This window comes from Carlito syrichta, unplaced genomic scaffold (genome assembly GCF_000164805.1).
Source record: "Carlito syrichta isolate Samal-C Ts95f unplaced genomic scaffold, Tarsius_syrichta-2.0.1 Scaffold312060, whole genome shotgun sequence".
Lineage (NCBI taxonomy): Eukaryota > Metazoa > Chordata > Mammalia > Primates > Tarsiidae > Carlito > Carlito syrichta.
In genome coordinates this window covers 46,877-61,379 of record NW_007256156.1, presented here as the reverse complement: position 1 = coordinate 61,379, position 14,503 = coordinate 46,877, and the positions used below count along the sequence as shown (strand labels likewise).

General features: G+C 40.1%; 1 pseudogene; it reads left to right on the top strand.

Moving 5' to 3' along the window:
* The first annotated feature begins 7,123 nt into the window (after positions 1 to 7,123).
* On the top strand, positions 7,124 to 7,389 carry LOC110596664 (annotated as a pseudogene).
* The last annotated feature ends 7,114 nt before the right edge of the window (positions 7,390 to 14,503 follow it).

Below are 14,503 nucleotides of genomic sequence, written 5' to 3'. Positions count from 1 at the left end.
ATTAAGGGGCCAATAAGAGATGGCAAAACACCCAATGATTAGCAGCAGCAGGAAGCTGTTTTTGCTCCTAGGCATGAAAGCAAAAAGGGAGGGAGATGTGATTAGAATGTGGCATGCCATGAGAATAAAACAGCATCTGTGGCCTTCAGTAGAGAAATAAAACCAGTATGGAACTGTAAGATTAAATACACCTAAAGGCTTTCTCCCCAAACTTCCGTTCTACCAGCGCTAATTAAATCCACTTGGGGCCAGGCGCGGTGGCTCAAGCCTGTAATCCCAGCACTTTGGGAGGCCGAGGCAAGAGGATTGCCTGAACCGTGGGTTCGAGACCTGTCTGTGCAACATGGTGAGACATCGTCTCTACAATACATCAAAAAAAATTCGCCGGGCATGGTAGTGCATGCCTGTATTCCGGCTACTTGGAAGGCCCAGGTGGAAGGATCGCCGGAGCCCAGCAGGTCGGTGCTGGGGTGGCCGTGAGTGTGCTGCTGTACTCCAGCCTGGGTGACTGAGTGAGACTCCAACTCAAAAAAAAAAAAAAAATCCACTTGGAAGGCAGAGGACAATCAAGCCCAGGTGATGAAGTTTGTAGAAGTCAGCCTGCTGGAGTAAAGAGCAGGGTGAAGAAAGCTAGTGAAAGGATATAGAGGAGAAAACAGAATATCCAGCACAAACATCTATAGCCATGTTGGAATGACTTAAAAATCAGACTTAAAGTTTACTGTATATAATTTTTACCATAAAATAGATTAAAAAGTACTACAGATTTTCAAAGAAAGTGTATCATTCAGAGTTCAATAAGGAAAAAAATCAAGATCACTCTAGCTGTTTCAAATAGAGAAAATTTAATACAAGGAATTTGATCATGCATGTGATAGGAGACAAACGGGATAATGAAGCAACCTAGAGATTAGTAAAAGCAGAAGGAAAACTACCACTAGCCCTAAGGCTTATGAAACAATGAAAGGGGGTGATATTTACAGAGCCCCAAATCTGAGCTCCTCTTAGGTCCCTAGAGTTAGGGAGGGTCCTGCCTGCCAAAAGATAAGAAGGGATTAGAAGGGATTACCTGGTGAAATCTGAACCATTAACAGAAAAGGCTATGTGACAAGAGCTTCAATAATGGAGGAGAACTATTTTGAGTCATTTTTGGTATAGTATGGTGTGATTGAGTGATGATTTATTTTTATTTATTTGTTTATTTATTTATTTATTTTGAGTTGGCGTCTCACTCTGTCGCCCAGGCTGGAGGGCAGTCAATCCGCTGGCTCTGACGATCCTTCCGCCTCAGCCTTCCAAGTAGCCAGAACTACAGGTGTGCGCTACCCCATCGGGCTAATTTTTTGATTTATGGTAGCAACGAAGTCTTGCCAAGTTGCCCAGGCCGCTCTCGAACCCGTGGGCTCAGGCAATCCCCTCACCTCTGCCTCCCAAAGTGTTGGGATTACAGACTTGAGACACCACGCCCCGCCAGGGATGATTTATTTTATGGTGGGAAAGATAATGGAGGCATGCATACCACATGTTATTCATTATGGACATAGATGTATTTCTTTATATTACATCTGTGTAGCATGGAAATATAAAGTGTTAACTTAAGAGCTAGGGGCAGAATTCTTCTTAGGAAAATTGTCTTTATCTGGCAAAACACCATAGTAGGCCGTTTTAATTGTGGAAAGATAACCCATGGGCTGGGTTGGGTTAGAAGCAAGGAAACATAAGAAATAAACAGATATTTGAAGGGTTGCTGAGCATGAACCAGAGATGAGAGATAAAAAATAGAAAGTGTAGAGAAGCCTAGCAACACGGCAGGAGGTTGCAGACCAAGCAGAAGAGTAACCAGTGAAGATTCTTCCCTCAGAAGAACAGCGATGGTGAAAACTCAGTTTTAAGACTTTTGCTTTGATGCCCTAAAATATAATCTTCCTCTATGCTTGAATATTAAAGTCTGCAACCCACATAACCTGGTGATAACAGCACTTTGGTAAATGAAGGGACTGTGATTATGTCTTGAGTGATAATGTCATGCAGAAAAGGGATCACACACACACAAGACAAAACTTAGAGCAAAAATGATAAATTTAGTAAAAAAATAGGAACTTGGATCCAAAGGTAAATTAAGAAAAATATGAGACTTTCCTTTATCCCCAACTTTAGATTCTCTAACTCAGTAGCTGCTTGGAGACAGGCTACTTACACATCTAAACCAAACCCTTCAAAATTTAACATTTGAAACTACCAGAATATCCTATATTTGCTCACCATTCTATTTTTAGACGATGCTAAAATCTACTAGCTAATTCTAACGTTATTTATACTCTAGAGTTCAGACTTATGAGTAGAGAATGTTCTGGTGAATAGGAAACACTGATTTCAAAGGTTTGAAATTTTTCCGCAATGAAACAGTAGAGATTTAACCTGTGTCGTTTCAAAGGACAGAGTAGAACCAACAAATAAACTTTAAAGGGAATAGAGTTTATAGGCAAAGAACTTTGGTTCATTGTATTTCTAGTAACAGAGATTTTTCAAAATAAGGCAAGCTTTCTTGCAAAGTTTATTATTGAAAGAGTTAAAGTGGAGGCTCATGGCTATGCTATATCTATCAAAAATAATGATAATAACAATTGCTAACATATATTGAACATGCATTATGTGTCAAGCTCTATGCTTAATATTCTATATGCATTCTTATTTAAACTTAGCAAAAGTCTGCAAAACAGATATTATTATTACCCCTATTTTATCTATGAGATATTGAGGTTTAGAAAGGTTAAATAACATGCCTCAGATCACACAGCTATTAAATGACACAGAACTGAGATTCTCGCCCATAGCCAACTGACTCCAGAACCCATATACTACCATTCTGCTATACTGCCTGCCAAATGCTGTAGAAATGATCTTATATTGGGTAGGAAGTTAAATCAAATGACCTGGAGGACTTATAATTCTAAGATTCTGTATGTTTGTGTATAAATATGTGTACATAAATGTACATAGTACATATCTCCATACATAAAACATACACAGATATGCATATATTTATATCCCCCCAAATAGATCATACATACTTATATGCTTATATACTTATCTACGTATATTTTTATCTCCATATATAAAAAATCAGATAAACTCCTTAATCAAAGGAAAGAATAAAAGATGGCCCACCCAGTAACAGAAAATCAACACAAATTGAAATCAATACAAATAGAGAGGTGGTTTGTACAACTTTGCTTGACAAGACATGGAAAGTGACCAGGTCACTATGTCATTAGTGACCAAGTCCTATGAAGTTGACCAAGGTAGAGCTAGATAGCCTGGAAGCTATGACTGAGATGCAAAGAAACATCAACTACCTCAATTGTACTGTAACAAGACCACTTGCACATCTTTAAAATAAATAAAACAAAAAATTGGTTAATGTTTATTAAAAAATGCTATTTTTAAAAACTTATGAAATATAGAAAGTCCATAGGAAAATGCAAAAAAAAAAAAACTATTAGAAAAGAGAAACCATTTTACCTGTGAACCCATTACTGTATTTTGTCAAGTCTCAATATTTTGCCATATTAGCTTCAGATTTGTTAAGATAAATAAAACATTATAGGCAAAATTGAAGCCTCTGTGTGTTTCTCTGTGATTCTATTTCTCTACCCTAGTTTTAATTTTTTTTTTCGAGTTGGAGTCTCACTCAGTCGCTCAGGCTGGAGTGCAGTGGCACACTCATGGCCAACCCAGCATCGACCTGCTGGGCTCTGGCAATCCTTCCACCTCAGCCTTCCAAGTAAATGGAACTACAGGCACGTGCTACCATGCCCGGGTAATTTTTTTGATTTACTGTAGAGACAGGTCTCGCCAAGTTGCCACAGATAAGCGATACTCCAAACAGACGGTAAGATAATTGGGCTTCCATATCTACAATGCCCCTCCCCACAATCTGCCCAGCACCAAGCACGTGGAAAAGTTTGCCCTGACTCATGGTTTTTACACTGGAGAAAGTGAGATCAAGGTGGACAAAAAGGTTCCTTGCTACCTTGGGTTCCCTGGCAGGAGATCTGTTTCTACCTTAACCCATGGAAAGCAATGGAAGTGCCTGAAGAAAGGAACATCCCTGAGGATAGCCAGAGACAAAGAGGAGAAACTAGACTATCATCCCCAGCCCTGGAAACTCTACTTGTAACTTGGCCAAAGGAGACACCAAATCAGAGTGGCTGTTGAGCAGCACCATGCTATAAGGGGAACGTTTCACTGGTCCCCTGGGCATGACACCCTAGCCAGCCCTCTCATACTGCCAGGATATCCCCTTTGGGACCTCCCCTATTTGGGATGGGTAATGCTCTGATTGTTTAATAAATCTGCAGCAAATTTGGGCTTCAGGTGCTACATAGTGCCAAAAAGGTAATAATGATCTAGTGAAAAACAAATAAGAAATTCAACAAGTAAATTACAAAGAATCTCTAAGCAAACATATCCAATAAAAACCCAAACAAGAAGACAGTCAAAAAAACTGACAAAGAAGACTGGAATAAATAATTCTTCAATGCAAAGACATAGATATAAGTTTACAAGAAATAACAGCAAACAGTGAACCATGACCCCTCAAAGAAGCAAAGCAAGAACAAGTGACTCACCCTAATAAGATGGTGATATATGAACTCTCTAACCAAGAATATAAAATAACAATTTTAAGGAGACTCAGTAATTTCTAAGGTAACATAGTAAATCAATTCAGAAACTTATCAGAGAAAATAACAAAGAGATGGAAATAGTGTAAAAAACCCAGGAATTTTGTAATGGAAAATACAGGCTCTCAATAGCAGAATGGATCTAGTAAAGGAAAGAATCAGACAGCGTGAAGACAGGCCATTTAAAAATACAAAGGATTGGGGCGCAATAGCCCAATCCTCATCAGTATGCAATATGCCCATGTAACAAACATACACTTGTACCCTCTGAATCTACAACTTTTAAGTTTTTTTTTTTTTTTTTTTAATACAGGAGGAGAGGAGGGACTCGATGGCTCAGCCTGTAATCCCAGCACTTTGGGAGGCCGAGGCAAGTGGATTGCCTGAGCCTGCAGGTTCGAGACCCACCTGGGCAACTTGTCGAGACCTCGTCTCTACACTAAATCAAAAATTAGCCGGGTGTGGTAGCACGAGCCTGTAGTTCCGGCTACTTGGAAGGCTGAGGTGGATGGATCGCTGGAGCCCACCAGGTCCAGGCTGCAGTGGCTGGGAGCGTGCCACTGCACTCCAGTCTGGGCGACAGAGTGAGACTCCAACTCAAAAAAAAAAAAAACAGGAGGAGAAAAAAGAAAAAAGAATGAAAAAGAATGATGATCACCTGCAAGCTATAGAAAATTACCTGGGAAGACTATCTAAGACTTATTGGTGTTTAAGAAAGAGTTGAGTAAGAGCAAGGAGTAGAAAGTTTATTCAAATAAATAATATAAGACAATTTTCCAAAATGTGAGGCAGAGATAAATATCCAGGTACGGGAAGAACAGGGAACATCAAAAAGATTTAACTCAATTGAGCCTACCTCAAGGCATATAATAATCAAACTCTCAAAGGTCAAGGGCAAAGAGAGGATCCTAAAGGCAGCAAGAGAAAAGAAGCAAATGACATACAAAGGAATTCCAATCTGTCTGGCAACAGACTTTTCAATGGAAACCATACAGGCCAAGAGGGAGTTCCTGCCAGGGAACCCATGATGGTGGGGAAGCTTGTTGTCCACCTCCATCTTATTTTCTCCATTGTAGAAATCATGAATCAGGGCAAAATTTTTCATGTGCTTGGTGCTGGGCAGATTGAGAAGAGGAGCATTGTGCATATGGAAGTTCAATTTTCTTACTATCTATCTAGAGTATTTTCACCTCTCTGTGGTCCAGCGAACTGTCTCATCCTCATATCTGAGTTCTGAGATAGCACTGGTATATTTGTTCTTGGGTTTCTGTGGAAAGGAGTAAAACCAGCTTTTTCTACACTACCATTTTGGAGCCAGAAGTCCAAAATGCAATATTTAGATTAATATCACCTGCTTCTTTTTTACTTTCTGTGACACAACTAATTGAAAATTTAAAAATACACATGTGGCTCTATTTGAGGCTTACATTATATTTCTATTTGGCAGTGCTATTCTAGAAAAAGCTAAACTTTTCTATGGTGAAAATATTTAAACAGTGATTTCCTTTGGGAAGGTGGAGATGGGGGTTGACTGGGAAGGTCAGAAAGGAAATTTCTGAAGGGATAAGTATGTTTTATGGCTTGACAGAGATTAGCATTACACAATTTTTTACTTTGTCAAAATTCATCAACTGGTACACTTAAGCTTTAGGCATTTGAATATATGTATTGAATATATGTATTACCTTGAAAAAGAGCCAGAAACAGATGTTAAACTTTAATTAATGATATGAATGCTGAAGTGTTACAATGAATTGTATTGATATATTCAATTTATTTTGAAGCATCGACGAACAAGAATGTTTGAAGAAGGTCTGAAGAAATAGTTACATGATATAACAAATATAGTATAATGCTAACTGTAGAATCTGTAAGGTGGGCACACAGATGCACACTATACAATGCTTTCTATTTTTCTATTTGATTGAAATGGCCATCATGAAAATGAATAAAATAATACATGTAGATAATTTTAAAAATTAAATAGAATTTGTACTTCCAAATGATGGAGTAATAGAAATCCGATTTAGCCTCCTGGCTGCAAAAATATTAAAAACAGATAAAATATAAGAAATAATGGTTTTCAAGGCACTGAACTTCACAAAATAAAAGACACTGGAATCTGGAGATATGAGAAACAACTTAGGTGACCTCTATAATTGCCCCAACCTTAAGAGATTTTCCATGTCATAGCACAAGGAGGAAGTGTTGCGGTAAATGATACTGTACTCTCTGTGTTGAGGATATGAAGCTGACAGACAAGGGAGACCAATACAGCTAGAGTTAACAAGACGGAGACAGAACTCAGAGACTAGCAGAGAGCTCCCCTCAAGTATTCAGTAGAATATCTATTAGTGCATACAGGTGAAAAATCTACCTGAGGTCAGGGAAATAGCAACATGAAATAATTAGATTATAGTGGACACCAGGACTCTAAGATGGCATCAGTTGCACCAGTGAAGGAGAAGAAACGGCATAGATGTCAAACAAGGGGACCTTCTAAGTTGGATATTGATGCTGGACTTCACCCCTAAGGGCATTGTTGGAGCATTTCAAAGAGGTTACCACCACTACTACAACACATACATCAACGTGAAGAAAAGGAGCATCTCTGGTGTTTCTATGGTGCTGGTGGCTACGTGCTTTTCAGCTACTGCCTTTCTTCAAGGAGCTCAAATGTGAGCAGCTACACAAGTATCATTGAAGAGGGCGCACTCTGCTCTCCTGATCATGACCTCCTTGGCCCAACACTCCTCCATGAGGACCTTGACCATTGCTGAATTCTTTCATACCCTAATGAGAACACCCTAATAAAACATGACTGGTACCTGTAAGGGGGGGAGGGGCATTAGATTAGAAGGAACCCACAGAGAGGTAAAAACAGTGCTTATTCCTACCAGTTGTATTAGAAAAAAATCATAATTCACAGGACATTGTGTAGGGCACCCAGGACCCTCACTAGTGAGAAAAACTTTGAAAGATATGAAAAAGAAGCCGCAAATTGAACTTCTAGGGGGTGAAAACTACAATGTCTTTTCAACAAATGGTGCTGGGAAAACTGGGCATCTACTTGCAAAAGAAATGAATCTAGACACAGACCTTATACCATTTACAAAAATTAACTCAAAATGTATCATAGACCTAAATTTAAAATACAAAACAATAAAACCCCTGGAATACAGCATAGGAGAAAATCTATATGACTTTGGATATGGCAATGACTTTTGAGATACAACATCAAAGGCACAGTCCATGAAAGACATAATTGGTAAGCTGGACTTCATTAGAAGTTAAAACATTTGCTCTGTGAAAGACAAGGTTGAGCCGGGCTCGGTGGCTCAGCCTGTAATCCCGCGCCTTTGGGAGGCTGAGGTGAGTGGATTGCCTGAGCCCGCGGGTTCGAGACCCGCCTGGGCAGCGGAGACCTCATCTCTACAATAAATCAAAAAATCAGCTGGGCGTGGTAGCACACGCCTGTAATTCCGGCTACTCGGAAGGCTGAGGCGGAGGGATCGCCGGAGCCCAGCAGGTCGAGGCTGCGATAGCCAGGAGCGGCCACTGCACTCCAGTCTGGGTGACAGAGTGAGACTCCGACTCAAAAAAAAAAAAAGAAAGAAAGACAAGGTTAAGAGAAGGGGAAGATAAGCTAAATACTGCAAGAAAACATTTGTAAGACATATCTGATAAAGGACTGGTATCCAACATATACAAAGAATCTTTAAAGCTAAACAACTAGAAACTGAAAAACTGAGGAGGCAAGATGGTGATGGAACTGGTGGGAGTGTGAAAGTCTCTGCAAAGGTGAGTGTCCATAAAGACAGTCTGCATGAGTGGGTGAGTGCCGCTGGATGAGTGAAAGTTGGTCTGAGAGAAGACTTGGGATCAAGCACCCGAGGCTCCCCTCTGGAGGTGGCTGCAACCCACCACTGCCCTGAGATCAGAGCCCCCAGTATACAGGATCGTCAGCCATTCTCGGGGGTCTCTTGGGAGGAGGCAGCAGAGGTCAGCTGCTCTCAGCACCTGGCACCTGACCCATGCCACTACTGCAGCAGTGGGCCAGGTACTGGCAGAGGGAACTTTGGAGAGGGTGCAGCCACAAAATCTGGAGCTAAGCCCCACCCCTGGTGAGGAGATGCTGAGCACTGCCATTTTCTCTGTCCCAGATGGGCAAAGACATGCATTGGCCCCCTTGGTGCTGGTTAGCTTCCAACCTGGGACCCAGAGGCGATTTCCACACCCCTCTGGGATCAACCATTGCTGACCCAGAGAGGAAACTTCAGGAGGGGACACGGAGAAATGGACGCCCCACCCCCACGCTGGACCAGGCAGACACCTCAGATCTAAGTGGGGGACTTGGTGGCAGCAGCAGTGGACGAGTTGGGTGAGTCGGGATCTGATTCACACTTCTTCCACCACAGTCCAGTGGGGCTAAGGTCACCCTATTGACCTGTGCGGAGACTGGAGGGGACGGGCTGGAGACTGGAGACTGGAACCTGCGGCCTGCTCCCTACTTTAGCAGCAGCAAGAAGCAGCAGCAGTGTTTGGGAGAGGAACCTGAAGTTCCAAAAACGGCCACAGAGGGGGCTCTTTTTTTCTCCTGCTTTTCTGTTTTTGTTTATGTTTTAGTACTTGTTTGGGGGCTTTTGGGGGTGTTTTTTTAGTTTTTCTGTTGGCCTATGAGTATTTTTGAGGGTGAGTGTATCATTAGGGTTTTTTAAATGCATGTTTGTTTCTTTGTATGTTTTTGTTTTTTTCTTGTTTTTGTTTCTTTGTTTATTCATTTGTTGGTGTGCCTGTCTGTTTTCCTTCTCCTTCTCCTCTGTCTTCATCTTCCTTTAGTCTTCTTCTTCTTTTTTCTGTGCTTTCCCTTTTACTTATCTGACTTTGCTTTCAGGGAGCATACATACACCCCCACTGCATGGACAGATTGTAAGATGGTGGGAAGTGGGTTCCAGGGGGCCCACACACCTGTCAGTGGATACTGTGATCTGCAGATAGCTTCTGAACCACAGCTCTGCCCATCACACCTTAATCAAATCTCAAAACTACAAAACGTACAGCCTCCCCCATCCCTAGTCTGGCTTCAAAATTGAACAAACCCAGAAGAACTACATTAGGAAGAATAGGGTATTGAGCAAACAGAAGTGAAAGCTATCCCCCCATCACTGAGCAATGGAATTAAAGAAGGTGGGAAAAGGGAGGAGGAAAACCATCACAAATGAAGAAGAATCAAAGGAAGGACTCAGGCACCATACAGAAGACCCCTAGGAAGAAAAGACCTGAGAATACAGACTTTGGAACTCAAACAATGAAGAGCCCCAAGAATGACTAGTCCCAAACCACAAGTCCAGAAATCAAGATATTAATAAAGAGAATGGATAGAAATAAGGAGAGACAAGAGATGACGGCAATAAATAATACAGTAAATGAAATAAATAACAAACTGACAAGCATGAAAAGCAGAATTAACCAAGCAGGAGAAAGAATATCAAAGCTTGAGGACCAAAATATGGATCTAATCCAAACTGGTAAAAACATAGGAAAGAAGCATAAAAAGATAGAACGAAGGCTCCAAGAGATGTGCAATTATGTCAAGAGGCCAAACTTAAGATTAATTGGCATTCCTGAGGCAGATAGAGAAACAAAGACCACCCTGGAACAAATATCCCATGAAATTATCCAAGAAAACTTCCCTCATCTCATCAGAGATGTGACCATTCAAACACAAGAGATTCAGACAACCCCTGGAAGACATCAAATGAGAAGACAAACTCCTAGACACATAGTAATCTGCTTACATAAAATAGGTATAAAAGAAAAAATCCTAAGGGCAGCAAGAGAGAAAGGTCAAACTACTTACCAGGGAAGACCAATTAGAATAGCAGGAGACTTATTTACAGAAACACTACAGGTTAAAAGAGACTGGAGTCCAATTTTCAAAGTTATCAAAGATAAACAATTCCAACCAAGAATTTCCTAACCAGCTAAGCTAAGCTTCATCAGCAATGGAGATTCAAATATTTTCCAAACATTTAATCCCTAAGAGTTACTGCACCTCCAGACCAACTTTACAATCAATGCTTAAGAAAGCATTAAACACAGAAGAAAGAAAAAAGAATGGCTGCACTCTTCTCAAAAATACAGGAAAAAGATTGAAAACACACACATATATCAACCCCAAAATAAAAAGAAAACCAGCAAAGAAATAAACAAAGAACAATAACTAACCCTATAAGAACCTCATGACTGGGATAAACTTTCACATCTCAATAATTAACCTGAATGTGAATGGACTAAATGCACCACCGAAAAGACATAGAATGGCAATCTGGATTTTAAAAATGATGCAACAATATGCTGTCTTCAGGAGACTCATCTCACCAGAATGGACATTCACAGATTCAAAGTAAGAGAATGGAAAACAATGTTTCAGGCACATGGAACACAAAAGAAAGCAGGAGTTGTGACCTTAATATGAGATAAAATATCCTTCAAGTTATCAAAAATTTTAAAAGACACAGAAGGTCACTACATAATGATAAAAAGTTTGATCCATCAACAAGAAATATCCATCCTAAACATATATACACCCAACACAGGAGCACCAACCTTTATAGAACAGTTTCTGGGTAAACTAAAAAAAGACATTGACTCAAACATTATCATAGCTGGGGTCTTAATTTCCCCACTATCAACCCTAGATAGATATTTGAGGCAAAAAATCAACAAGGAGATTCAAAACCTCAACCTGACACTTGACCAAATAAACTTAATAGGTACTTACAGAACATTCCACCCAAAACCCAGGGCATATGCATTCTACTCATCACCACATGGAATATACTCCAAAATCGACCACATCCTCACACATAAATAAAGCATAAATAAATTTCATAAAATCAAAATACTGTCATGCATGTTCTCAGACCAAGTGGAATAAAAATAAATATCAACACCCACAAAGCTACCCCAAAACCCACAAAGATGTGGACACTAAACAGCATGATGCTGAAAAACTCCTGGGTCAATATGGAAATCAAAGCAGAAATTTAAAGATTTCTGTAAACAAATGAAAATAAAGACACATCTTAACAGAACCTCTGGGATACCATGAAAGGAGGAATTCATTTCTTTACAAACACACATCAAGAAAATGGAAAGATGACCGGGCTCGGTGGCTCAGCCTGTAATCCCGCGCCTTTGGGAGGCTGAGTGAGTGGATTGTCTGAGCCCGTGGGTTTGAGACCCGCCTGGGCAGCGAGACCTCATCTCTACAATAAATAATAACAATAATAATAAAGCAGCCGGGTGTGGTAGCACATGCCTGTAATTCCGGCTACTTGGAAGGCTGAGGTGGAAGGATCGCTGGAGCCCAGCAGGTTGAGGCTGTGGTGGCCGGGAGCGGCCACTGCACTCCAGTCTGGGCGACAGAGTGAGACTCCAACTCAAAAAAAAAAAAAATGGAAAGATCACAAGTGAACTGCCTAAAACAATCACCTGAGGGAGCTGGAAAGACAAGACCACCAAAACCCTAACTTCAGTAGAAGAATCCAGATCACCAAAGTAAAAGCCCAAATATAGGACAAAGAAGACAAAAATATCGAAAAAAATCAACAGAACAAAAAGCTGGTTCTTTGAAAGGACAAACAAGATTGATAGAACCCTAGACAGCCTGACCAAGAAAAGAGACAAAAGGCCCAAATAAACACAGTGAGAAATGCAAAAGATCAAATCACAATGGACCCTGAAGAAATTTTAAAAATTGTCAGAGATTACTATGTACACCTGTATGGAAACAAACTTGGAAACCTAAAGGAAATGGAGGACTTTCTGATATCACATAACCTCCCAAGGTTGAAACAAGAAGAAATTGAGACATTAAATAGACCGATAACAACCCAGGAAATCGATTCTGTCATAAGAAAACTACCCACAAAAAAAGCCCTGGACCAGATGGCTTTCCAGTAGAGATCTACAAAACATACAAGGGGAAGCTGATACCAGTCCTACTGAAAGTATTTCAAGCAATAGAGAAAGACGGAACTCTCCCCAAATCATTTTATGAAGCTAATATCACACTGATACCCAAACCAGGAAAAGATCCAACAAAGAAAGAGTGCCACAGGCCAATATCCCTGATGGACATAGAAGCATAAGTACTCAGCAAGAATCTAGAAAATCAGATCCAACAGCACATTTCAAAACTCATCCACCATGATAAAGTAGGCTTCATCCCTGGGATGCAGGGCTGCCTCAACATCTGCAAGACCATAAATGTAATTAAATACATCAACAGATGTAAAAATAGGAATTGCATGATTGTTTCATTAGATGCAGAAAAAGCTTTCAATAAAATCCAGCATACCTTCTTGATAAAAACTCTTGAACACCTAGGCATAAAGGGAGCATACCTCAAAATAGTAGGAGGCATCTATAATAAACCCACAGCCAACATTTTGCTAAATGGACAAAAACATTTCAAGCATTTCCCTTGAAAACTGGAACAAGACAAGGCTGCTCACTTTCACCCTCTTGTTCAACATAGTGTTGGAAGTCCTAGCTAGAGCAATCAGAGAAGGAAATCAGAGGTATCCAAATAGGAAAAGAGGAAGTCAAACAATCCCTCTTTGCTGATGATGTGATTCTACACCTCGAAAATCCAAGAGAATCTGTTAAAAATCTTCTTGCATTGATAAAGGACTTGGGCAAAGTATCAGGGTAAAAATCAGTGTGCCAAAGACAGCTGCATTCCCATAAACCAAAAACAAACAGGCAGAGAATCAAATAAAAAGCACAATCCCATTCACAATAGCCACATAAAATGAAATACCTCCGCATCTTCCTAACCAGAGAAGTGAAAGACATTTATAACAAAAACTACAAAACACTGCTAAAAGAAATCAAAGATGACACAAACAAATGGAAAAATATTCCTTGCTCATGGATTGGAAGAATCAACATTAAGATGTCCATCCAACCCAAGGCAATCTACAGATTTAACACAATACCCATTAAATTACCAGCATCATGCTTCTCAGACCAGGAAACAACAGTTCAGAAATTCATATGGAATCATAAATGACCACAAATAGCCAAAACAGTCCTCAGCAAAAGAAACAAAATGAGAGGTATCTCACTTTCAGACTTTAAACTTTATTATAAGGCTACAATAATCAAAACAGCCTAGTATTGGTACAAGAACAGGCAGGTAGACCCATGGAACAGGATAGAGATTCCAGAAGCAAAATCTCAATTTCTCAACCAACTCATCTTCAATAAAGTTTCCATTAACCACTGGGGAGAGGGGAACTTATTCAGTAATTGGTGCTGGAAAAACTGGCTGACCACCTGCAGAAGATAAAAACAAGACCCCAATCTATCACCACACACAAAAATCAACTCCAAATGGATCAAAGACCTACATAAAACCTCAAAGTATAAGAACCTTAGAAAATGCAAGAGACATCCTTATGGAAACTGGAAATGGCAACCAATTCCTGATCAAAACCCCAAGAATCCATGCTTTAAGAGATAAGATAGGCAAGTGGGACTACATCAAACTGACGAGCTTTTGCAAAGCAAAAGAAACCATCAGGAGAGCAGGGAGACAGTCCACAGAATGGGAAAAAACATCTGCCAACTGTATATCCAACAAAGGCCTAACATCTAGGATCTACAAGGAACTCAAAAGTGCCAAAAAGAAAAAAACAAACAGCCCCATTACAAAGTGGGCAAAAAATATGAATAGACAGTTCTGAAAAGAAAACATATGAGCAGCCAACAAATACATGAAAAAATGCTCAGCCTCACTAGTCATC